The following is an 11,323-nucleotide window of genomic DNA, read 5'->3' on the forward strand; positions in this document are numbered from 1 at the left end:
AGTGATAGAAAGATGACTAATAAAAACACGCCTCCTTTTATAAAATCGTCTCATGGAATGGAGACTGCTCCTCTCTACTTTGAGGGTAGATTTAATTATTTACCCTAACAAAGAGAATGTCACAGAGTGATGGAATACCACTTCTGAGACTCATTCACAAAGACTCTGTAACACAGACTCAGAAGACTGCCTGAGCTAGTAGCTAGAAAACCTGAGACTCAAGAAGGGCTGGTGTTGGTCAAGGCAAAGATTGGACAACCTCTTCTACCGATGTTTCCCACCATGTGGTAGGAGTTAGTCCAAGTTAGTTTGAGGTGGTTAATCCTCAGTCCTTGCTGAGCCCTGGATCAGTAAGCCGCTGTGTGACTGGAAACATTGTCTTCAGCTTCAAAATTGTGCAGAGAAGTGGACTTAACCCTATAGATGGGATTTCTTCTGAACATCTCTGCCTCTCTGCCCAGGTCATCTCAGATCTGCTTACCACTTGGCAGAGCAATGCAGCTAGTATGCTACATTTCACTGCTCAGTTAGTTCCCTTTTTCACTAGGACTTCTACCAGACTCAGTGGTGGGAGGACAAAGACACTGGAAGTTAAAGATGTGACTGGGTGGGGCAAGTTCAGCTATGACCTCATCTCATTGCTTAAACACAGTCAAGAAAGTCTCCAAGTCTCTTGACCTGGGCTTGAATTGGGCTACAGAATTCTAGCTGACCTGGACTCTCTTTCAGCTGCATATTCCTCTGTGAAACCTCTCCTATGGCCTAGGCTTGCTGCCAGGATCATGACAATGCTAGGTCCAAAAGCAACTTTTCTAGCAATCATATCCATCACCAGACCCCAATGACGCCATTTCTCTGGACTTCTCCAGAAGATGCACCATGAGTACATCAAGGTCTGTATGACTGTAGTACTTCACTTCCTTAGTCCTCAAAATGTTCTGCTCATGCATTCTTTATCTCAGCCAATGACATTAGGAGCTGCTGAGGAAAGTGCATGAGCCATTCTATTCTGCCCTCACTACTACTTTTCTTTTAAAAAATAGTGGCTACCAACTATATGTTGTTCACAAGAAGCCTACACTAACTATACAGGTATAAGTTTTATTACGGAGATAAAGATTTACCTCACTAATACACTTCAAAGGAAAGCTGTAATAGCCATAGAATTTCATAGAAAACATATTCCAAGTTTTAAAAAAAGGATGAGAAATGAAAGGAAATATGGCATGATGGAGAGGGATTAAAAATCTCAAAGAAAACATAATCCTTAACTTGTATGCACCTAACAACAGAATGCCAAAATACATGAGGCAAAAACAATAGCATATAAGAAGTAAAGAGTTGACCATTACAGTAGGAGACATCAATGTATTTCTATCAGAAATGGACAGAGTCAAGATGCAGAAAATCAATAAGGATAACAAACAAACTCAACACGGCCACCAATCCAATATGGCACTGCAAATGTGTGAAATGTTATCTTTATACACTGGTTTGTCTAACAACAACAGAACATACAGTCTTTTCAGCCTCACATGGAACATTTGCTAAGAGAGATCACACTCCATTCTGGTCCATAATGCATGACTTAAAGAAACAAATGGTGTAAATCACCTCCTCAGACCACAATGTACCTAAACTAGAAATCAATAACAAAATGATAAGTGACAAATCCTAACCTATTTGGAGATTAATAAATATACCTGTGGATACATGGGCCAAAAAGTCCCAAGGAAAAAGTGAAATAATATCAACTAAACAAATATCAACTAACTACAACTGATCAAAACTTGTAAAATTCAGAAAAGGAAGTACATATGGCAAATGTACATCACTGAGAGCGCACATTACGAAAGAGGGAAGATTTGAAGTTATAGTCTGGCCATGTTAGAAAGCTGTGGAAAGAATAATAGAGCCCTAAAGTGAGAAGAAAAGAGAAGTTATTATTGTTGTTATTAATGTTTTTGAGACAGGATGTCTTTGTGTAGCCCTGGCTGTCCCAGAACTCACTCTATAGAAGAGGCTGGCCTCGAACTCAGAGGTTCACCTGCATCTGCCTTCCAGGTGCTGAGATTAAAGACGTGTGCTGCCACCACCACCTAGCTAAAAAATGATTTTTTTAAAAAGTTGATCAGAAATTGGTACAACAATAAAAACCCAAAAATCAAAAAAGGAAAATCAATACCACCAGAAGCTGACTGCCCCCTGCCCCCCCCACAACTTCAATAAAATTAAGAAAAGAACAAAATATAAATTGCTCATGTCAGACATGGGAACTAGGTGACCTGTTTCCCAGATGGAGAGGCTGAGATGAGCAGAGCTCTGAACTTGCTGGACAGCTCGCCTGCCAGGTTCAGTGAAGGACCTTTATTTAAAAACTAATGCAGACTAGCCGGGCGTGGTGGCACACACCTTTAATCCCAGCACTCGGGAGGCAGAGGCAGGTGGATTTCTGAGTTCGAGGCCAGCCTGGTCTACAAAGTGAGCTCCAGGACAGCCAGAGCTATAAAGAGAAACCCTGTCTCGAAAAACCAAAAAAAAAAAAAAAAAACCAACAACTAATGCAGAGGGTTGACAAGATAGCTCAGCAGGTAAGGCATGTGCCTCACAAACGTGACAGTATGAGATTCATCCCCAGAGCCCACATAAAAATCCAGATGTGGTGGCATGCATCTGCATCCTACAGTGAGACAGTAAGGACCACCTGGGAGTTTACAGCCAGCTAGACTGGGGTACAAAGCACAGCAGAGACCCTGCCTCAGCAAGGAGAAAGCGGAGCGTTAACTCCTGAAAGCTGTCTTCTGATCACCACAAGCGGGATACCACCTCTGTGCATGCTCATGCCTGCACACACCACTACACCAATTGAATAATAAAACAAATTTTACAATGAAATAATGCAGAAAGTGATCAAGGAAGACACTAAACGTCCACCTCTGGGCCACACATGAATGCACACATGTGTGCAAAGAGACATCACTCTGGAGCTATTTTTACCCTGAGAGTATGAGACTTCCCTGGAAGACTTTCGCTTGGGAGTTTCTAAAACTGCATCCTTCATTTCATCAAGCAAGTGTACTCTAAAAGATGCAACTTTTGGATGCCAGAGAGAGGACTCAGCAGTTAAGTGCACATAGTTCTCTTATAGAAGACCCCAGTTCAGTTCCCAGCACCTATAATGGGCTGCTCAGAACAACCTATAACCCCAGATCCAGTGAAACTGGTGCCCTCTTTTTGCTTCTGCAGGCCCCCACACTAACATGCATATACCTACACATAGACATACACACATATAATTAAAGTTAAGACTAAATCTTACAACGATGCAAAAATGATCATACTATGCCTCTCAACAGTTGACAGATGACCCTGGCTTTACAATACTCAAGAATATTTATTGGGGCTGTAAAGATGGCTCAGCAGTTAAGAGCTCTAGTTATCCCTACATAGGACCCAAGTTCAGTTCCTAGCACCCATGTCAGGCAGCTCACAATTGCCTTTGACTCTAGTTCAAGAGGGTCCACCTCCCTCTGTTGGCCTCCTCAGGCTCTTTGCTGACACATGGACAAGCCCATACTCAAGCACACACATATATACCTAACCCTAAATCAAGATTTTTATTGTGACTCCTCCAGAATGTTTTCATTGTATTAAAAAAAGAATACTTATTTGTTTATCTTTTTATGTATCATATTGCCTATTATGATGGGTTGAATAAGAATGGCCCCATATACTCAGATATGAGTGTTTTGGTCACCAGGAAGTGGCACTGTTAGGAGGTGTGGCCTTGTTGGAGTAGGTGTGACTTGGTTGGAGGAACTGTGTTACTGGGTGGTGGGCTTTGAAATTTCAGATGCACAAGCCTGACCCTGTGTGTGTGTCTCTCTCTCCTGCCTTAGATTCAAATGTAGAACTCTCAGCTACCTCCCCAGCACCATGTCTGCCTGCATGTCACCATGATTCCCACCATGATGATAATGAACTAAACCTCTGAACTGTAGCTAGTCCTAATTAAATGTTTTCCTTTATAACCTTTGCTTGTGTCTCTTCACAACAACAAACCCCTGACTAAGACAGAAGTTGGTATCAGGAGTGGAGTATTGACGCGACTTTCCTTCCCACAAACCCTCGCGCCCTTCCTTTTCTACTTGGGCCCAGCAGAATGGCTCCCGCAAAGAAGGGTGGCTAGAAGAAGAAGGGCCGTTCTGCCATCAACAAGGTGGTGACCCGAGAATACACCATCAACATTCACAAGCGCATCCATGGAGTGGGCTTCAAGAAGCGTGCTCCTCGGGCACTCAAAGAAATTCGGAAGTTTGCCATGAAGGAAATGGGGACACCAAATGTGCGCATTGACACCAGGCTCAATAAGACCGTCTGGGCCAAGGGAATAAGGAACGTTCCATATCGCATCCGAGTACACTTGTCCAGAAAACGTAATGAGGATGAGGATTCCCCAAACAAGCTCTACACACTGGTGACTTACGTGCCTGTTACCACATTCAAAAATCTACAGACGGTCAATGTGGATGAGAACTAACCTGCTCATGTCAAATAAAGTTGCACAACTGCCTTCAGAAAAAAAAAAAAAAAAAAAAAAAGGAGCGGAGTATTGCTGTGATAGGCCAGACCATGCTTTTTGTTTGAAGTAAAATGGAACATTTTGGGGTCTTTGAACTAGAAAAACAGTTGGACAATTTAAGTGAAGCTTAATGGGTCATACTAATAAAAGTATGTGCTGGAAATCAACAACTCTGAGCTGCTGCACAAGCTGGGGTCCGCCCCCCCCCCAGTCCCTCCACTCCAAGGTGGATGAAGCTGTGGCAGTCCTGCAGGCTCATCATGCCAAGAAAGGAGCTGCCCAGAAGGTGGGCACTGTTGCTGCTGCTACCTCTTAGACAAGAAAAAAAAAAAAAAAAAGAGTTGAAAGCCAAATAACCCCTCATGGCATCCAGCTAAGGTCTGAAGACGTCCTAGTTTGTCTGTGGACCTCCACACCAAGAACCAAGTTGCAAATTCAATAGATCATTTTGTATCAGAAGGTCAGTTACGAAGCACCTATAATTTTTCAATTATAAGAATATATTCTCTGGCGCACGCCTTTAATCCCAGCACTTGGGAGGCAGAGGCAGGTGGATTTCTGAGTTCGAGGCCAGCCTGGTCTACAGAGTGAGTTCCAGGACAGCCAGGGATACACAGAGAAACCCTGTCTCGAAAAAAAAAAACAAAAAACAAAAAACAAAAAACAAACAAAAAAAGAATATATTCTCTGAGTTCTGTTGTGACCCAGATAATAACTTTTTTTTTTCTATTGTGGGTTCTGGTTTTTTTCCCCTCATCCCAGAAATTGGTTTTGATGTACCCAAGACTTAAGTTTCTCAAATAAAGGAAATAAAATCTCCATAAAAATAAATAAATAAATAAAAGTGTGGAGGATAGCAGTACTATGGGGGGTTTAAACTATGGGTGCTGGGCTCAGGAGGTTTCAGAGGAGAATAATATTAGTATGCGGCTTAGAGCCTAATCTTGTGATATTTTGTTGAAGAATATGGCTGTTTTCTGCCCTTATCCAAAAAATATGCCTACAGCTCAGTTGAAGAGTTATGGGTTAAGAGCTTTGGCAGAGGAAATTTTCAGACAGCCTAGTATTGACCGTGTTGCTTAATAGTCATTAATAGTCATCATGCTTATGCAGATCTGCAATGAAAACGAACAAGATGAGCATGGAAAAATACAGAATGTACAGTCTGAGGAGAAAAAGGAGCACCAGGAAAAGGTTTGAAGAAAACCCTGATCCTAGATGGACCAAAGGGAGTGGTAACCTCAGGGCAAGATCTCTCTCAGCCATGCTTCCAACTTGTGAAAGAAAGAAAAGTTTAGAGCTAAGTGGTGATGGCACATGCTCAGAAGACAGAGGCAGGCAGATTTCTGAGCTCAAGGCATCCTGGGCTACAGCCAAACATAAGCAGTGAAGAAAACCACCCGAGGCAGAAAAGGGGTAAAAATGTGTATTTGAACAACGGGGCCAAGTTTCAGCCCAGAACTTGGCAGCGTTGGCCACATGGTTCTGCCTTTAGAGTCAAGGATACAAGAAAGTAATTATGGATTCTCACTCCACAACTAAGAAAAGTTGCTGAGGTCAGACATGTGTCAGGGGTGTCCCTGCATGGATGCCCAGAGAGGCCATTGCCTGAAGCTATGAAGGTGAAACCTGGATTGTCTTGGAGAACTCAAAGTGTTGGAAATGCCAGAATTGTGAAATGCCTGCCAAGGAGAGCTGCTAACAGGGAATAGAACCAACCCAAGAGGAAGAATAGTGTTGCAGTCAGCAAAGCTGAAAGGACTTGGAGATATGAAAAGCACTTTGACATCAGACATGGAGATGCAGAGTTTGGAGTTTGCCCAGATAATTGTTGGTCTTGCTTTGGTTCAGTATTTCTTAACCTTTCTACCTTTCCTCATTTTTGAAATGGCAATGAATATCCTGTTCCATTTTATGTTGGAAGTATGCAATCTGCTTTTTCACTTTGATTTTACAGGGGTTATAGTTAAGAGATTGCCATGAGTCTCCAAAGAGACTTTGAGCTTTGGACTTTTAAGAACATTAAGACTGGGGTTGGAGAGATGGCTCAGTGGTTAAGAGCACTGACTGCTCTTCTGGAGGTCCTGAGTTCAAATCCCAGCAACCACATGGTGGCTCACAACCATCTGTCATGATATTGGATACCCTCTTCTGGTGTGTCTGAAGACAGCTAGAGTGTACTAACACATAATAAATAAATCTTTTTTAAAAAAGAACATTAAGACTATAAAGCTATGAAGCTATGAAGACTTTTGAAGTTGGTTGAATGCAGTTTTGCATTATGATATGGTTACAAGTCCATGGGAGCAGGCATTAGAATGTGGTAGTTTGAATAAGAATGCCCCCAGAGACCCATAGATCCGAATGCTCCATATTTAAGACCCTTCCACATCACAACCTGCCTACTTTTTAAATTTTTTATACATTATACTCTATCTCATAACACACACACACAGGATACCATTATGAACTTCAGGTCTTGAAATACTACATGCTCTCTCTTGTCTTTGTGTCTCTGTATTTGATCTGGGTTTGGAACATGCACTTCATGTATGTAAACACACACTCATGTACATATACACACCGACCTAGTCACATTAGATTTCTACCTTAGCATTTGGTCCTGTTTTTATATGGCCTTGTGTGTGGCTCTCCCACAACTGTGTGAGACCTGAGAACTCACTGTGCAGCACCCAGAGAAGCAGCGCACATTGTGCTTTCTAAATACATGGATGGACGAACAAATGTACTGAAGGGAGTAAGAGAGCAGATCAATGAGTACATTAGTGGATGTGTAGATAGATGGAGATGTAGGCGAGAAAATGGACAAATGGATAGATTGATGATGATGGTGATGGTGGTGAAGAAGAGGAAGAAGGAGGAGAAGGAGAAGGGGAAGTAGGAGAAGGAGAAGGAGAAGGAGGAGGAGGAGGAGGAGGAGGAGGAGGAGGAGGAGAAGGAGAAGAAGAAGAAGAAGAAGAAGAAGAAGAAGAAGAAGAAGAAGAAGAAGAAGAAGAAGAAGAAGAAGAAGAAGAAGAAAAGAGAAAAGAAAAGAAGAGAAGAGAAAAGAAAAGAAAAGAAAAGAAAAGAAAAGAAAAGAAAAGAAAAGAAAGAAAGAAGGAAAGAAAGAAAGAAACTTTCCCAGAAGGGCAGATGAGGCACTGTCCTGAAGAGAAAATTGTTATCTTTGGAAGTCCCTGCTTTTGGGAAATGTGAGGCCTTTGTCCTAGCCTATATCCCCTTGTGAATTCTGAAAAAAGATGGAATTGAACACATTTAGCCAACATCCCAGCCAATCTGAGGAGAATTAATGGGATGACCATCCTCAAGGGGCTAGAGTATGAACTTTGGGCACTCAAAACCTTCCACAGAATTACCACAGTGGTGCTTCTCCGAATGTCACTGAACTTGAGAATGCAGCAATAGAAGAGAAAATATCAAAAGACACTCATGAAATGGGGATGGGAAGAGATCGAAGTACAGAAGGAGGAGTGGGGGCTAAGTGTGGGAGCTTCTGCTAGAACATCTGGGGACCTTGGTCCAGATTCTCTCATGGAAAGCATAGAACCTATGCTCCTCTTGAAGATCTCTTGCCTCAGAGATGAGGAGATGAAGTTCCCAAAAGGAAATACAGCATTGACCCTGGCTTGTGAAATGCCAGCCCCAAAGATATCAAAGTTTTGCCTACGGAAGAGATACGAGTATTCTCTGGGCAGAAAGGACATCTGAAGCTGGGTAAGACATGAATACATCACAGAAGCTATTCTGGGTCAGCAGAGATTACCTATTCCTCACGTGGTCCCAGGGCCTGGGTCCAGTGTATGGGAGTCACCACCCAAAGAAATGGAAGGTTGATGCAGGAGTGAGGAGCCACAGCCCAGGACAAGGGCTGGGAGGGCACATCAACACACACCAGCAGGTGTTAGGATTTAGGTTAGACTACCCTGAATTCAGGATCAAACCAGCTGGCTAGTGGTCCCAAAGCAAGTCCAGGGATCTAATACTGAAATGGTCAGTATTAGAGAAGCCCTGCCAGAGTCCAAGAAATCAAAAGCTGTTATGTTTCTCTCATACAAGAACAAACTTGTTTCCTTCCTGTCTTCCTGCTTTCCTTTTCTTTCTTCCCTCTATCTATCTATCTATCTATCTATCTATCTATCTATCTATCTACCTATCTATCTATCTACCTATCTATCTACCCATCTATCATCTATCCATATCCATCTATTCTGAGACAGGGTCTCATGTATCTTAAGTTGTCTTTGGTCTCACTCTGTATCCAACAATAACCTTGAGCTTCTGATCTTCCCTCTGTCAAGTGCTGGGATTACAGGCATGCATCACCACAGCCAGTTTTTGTGCTGAGGGAGACTGAACCCAGGGCTTACATCATGCTAGCCAAACAGCCTACCAACTATACACACCCTAGCTGTTTTTGTTATGAAATTTATTAGGGTACAATTTTCTTTCCACTTGCATGATAATTCTGTGTGTGTGTGTGTGTGTGTGTGTGTGCTTGTGCATGTGTGCATCTCTTTTCCCAGTTACACTACCTTGTTTTTCTCCTCATCTTGCTTCCTCATTTATCTTTAATGCTACTCTATAATTGGTAGACTTAGGAGCTAATAGAGACGTGATTTTGCTTCCTCTTTCAATAAGGCAGGTGTTTGTATGAAAGAGCATCTTTGTCTTTCTTAGTAAATGGTCTCTACTTCTATCATTATCCATGAGTTGTTATGGATTGGTTTTAGCTCAAGAGCTGTGGGTACAATGTTTCTTTCTTTCTTTCTTTCTTAATAGTTCAGTTCTTTGCTCTGGGACACAGAACCTGGAAATCTTAGATGATGCCTTCTGGACTCAGATTAAGTTAATGGGATTATTACCAGAAAGCTTTATCATGGTTGCTGCTTGAGTCCCTGCTTTGTTCTGAGAGCTAGAGACAGTTCTGGGGGTTCAAAAAAAAGGAAGCAGTGTGTCAGAGAAGAGACTGGCATGTATTAATATACCTGCTGCCGACTGACCCTGGGTTTGAGATAGAGATCACAAAAAGCAAGCAATCCCAGCTGAGTGAGCTTTTATTGAGGTTCAAGCACAAGGGAGGGCTGGGACAATGGATCGGTCAGCAAAGCGCTTACTGTAGAAACATGAGAGCCTCGTAGTCCTATGGCTTTCTTTTTTAAAGCTACAATCCTAAACAGAGTTCAGGTTAGAGGGTTTATGGATCAGAGCAAAGTTGACACCCACAGATATAAAGTGGATTCTGAGTAGAGGCCTAGTAAGAGGAAACACACATGCCTGACTTAGGAGACTTAGGGTGGGGGACCCCACACTACCAGCTACCAAACCTCAGCAGGTCTCTACTTCTGTCTCCACTTTCCTCCCTCGTGAGTGGGGATATTACACATCAAGCCCACAGCCAGGGTGCCCATAGCCAGGTATCTCTCTCTTTTGTCATCTCATCTACCCCACCCTTGCATCCCGAGAAGACTCTAAGACCAATGAGTGCCTGTTTTGCCTCAAACCAATGCCTAGGCCTCTTACACTAAACACAGTAACCTGCCTCCATGTATCAAGTGGATGGACCTAAACAGAAGTCAAGAGCCAGCCCCAGACCTCAGTCTCCTGCCCATAAAATGGAGACAATATCACTTTCGTGTTTTGAGAATACAGTGAGCCTCTTCATTTGGTACAACATGGCCTCAGCATGGTACCTAGGCTGTCCTCAGTCCCTTGGATTTCATGGGAGGCCTTTCAACAGGGTTAGAGGAGAGGCAGCAAACAGCCCTTCTCTGGGTGGTGCCGACCTTCTAGTACCATAGTATTTAATATCCCTTTTCACCTCCCGGACCAGAGTAAGCTTGCTGCCCAAATCAACTGCTCTATCAACTGAGGTTTTGGGTTTCCTAGGTCTGGAGGGGCACCTCCAGCCCTCTACTCCACAGGCCTGCCCCATCCTGTTTCCCAGGTCTGTGCTTCCAGACCCACTTCCTGCCTAGAACCCCTCCTTCCACGTATTCCAGGGTTCTCTTACCTTGTCAGGATCAGAGTAGAGCAGCTCTGTTGACTCCACCCTGGGTACCCTGAAAGATCTGGGTAGGGAGAGTTTCAAAACTCCTGGCAGTATGGGAGAGAAAGGACAGGAAGGGCTCCAAGCGGAACTGGCTAAGCACTGTGGGCATACGTAATTTATGACAGGACTTTGTCCTCTGTCTCAGGAGTATTCACTCCCACAGGTCCTCCTGCAGCCCCAGCCAGCAGCCTGGAAACTGCCTGCTAGCTCACTCTTCAGCCGAGCAGTGGTTAATGGCACCCTAGAGGCCTCAGGGTCTGTGCCCTAAAAAGCTCTGATTATCACCTGCCAAACCCCGGGTGACAATCATTTGACTGTCCAGACAGTTCAGTGTCTTCAAAGGGTGGATAGAGGCTCCAAGAACGCCAGTCGGGAGCTCTGCTCTCAGACATCTGAGTACTGGCAAGGCCTAAGATACAGTGTAAATATTGGCGTTATAAGAATCAGAAATTGGGTGGATCCTGGCAGCCCAAGCCAGCTAGGCTAAGCCATCATCAGTAGGACAAATTTTTTAAAAGTAATAATCAAAAACAGAAAAAGGAGGTTTATTCGTTGTCTTAGTCAGTGTTCTGTCGCTGTGAAGAGACACCATGACCACAACAACCCTTATAAAGGAAAGCATTTAATTGGGGCTGGCTTACAGGTTCAGAGGTTTGTCCATTGTCATTGTG

At 43.3% G+C, this 11,323-nt stretch overlaps 1 protein-coding gene and 1 pseudogene across 1 annotated transcript in view; one reads left to right on the forward strand and one right to left on the reverse strand.

Moving 5' to 3' along the window:
* The window catches only part of Myo7b (myosin VIIB), a 77,894-nt gene extending 67,167 nt beyond the window's left edge, over positions 1–10,727 (reverse strand). The window contains exon 1 of the mRNA XM_021150276.3: positions 10,614–10,727. The gene's annotated coding sequence lies outside the window, so the exon portion shown is untranslated. The remainder of the gene's footprint in view (positions 1–10,613) is intronic.
* On the forward strand, positions 4,148–4,572 carry LOC110284512 (large ribosomal subunit protein eL31 pseudogene; annotated as a pseudogene).
* Positions 10,728–11,323: the final 596 nt, after the last annotated feature.

Source organism: Mus caroli, unplaced genomic scaffold (assembly GCF_978045245.1).
Source record: "Mus caroli unplaced genomic scaffold, Mus_caroli_1 scaffold_19, whole genome shotgun sequence".
NCBI classification, from domain to species: domain Eukaryota; kingdom Metazoa; phylum Chordata; class Mammalia; order Rodentia; family Muridae; genus Mus; species Mus caroli.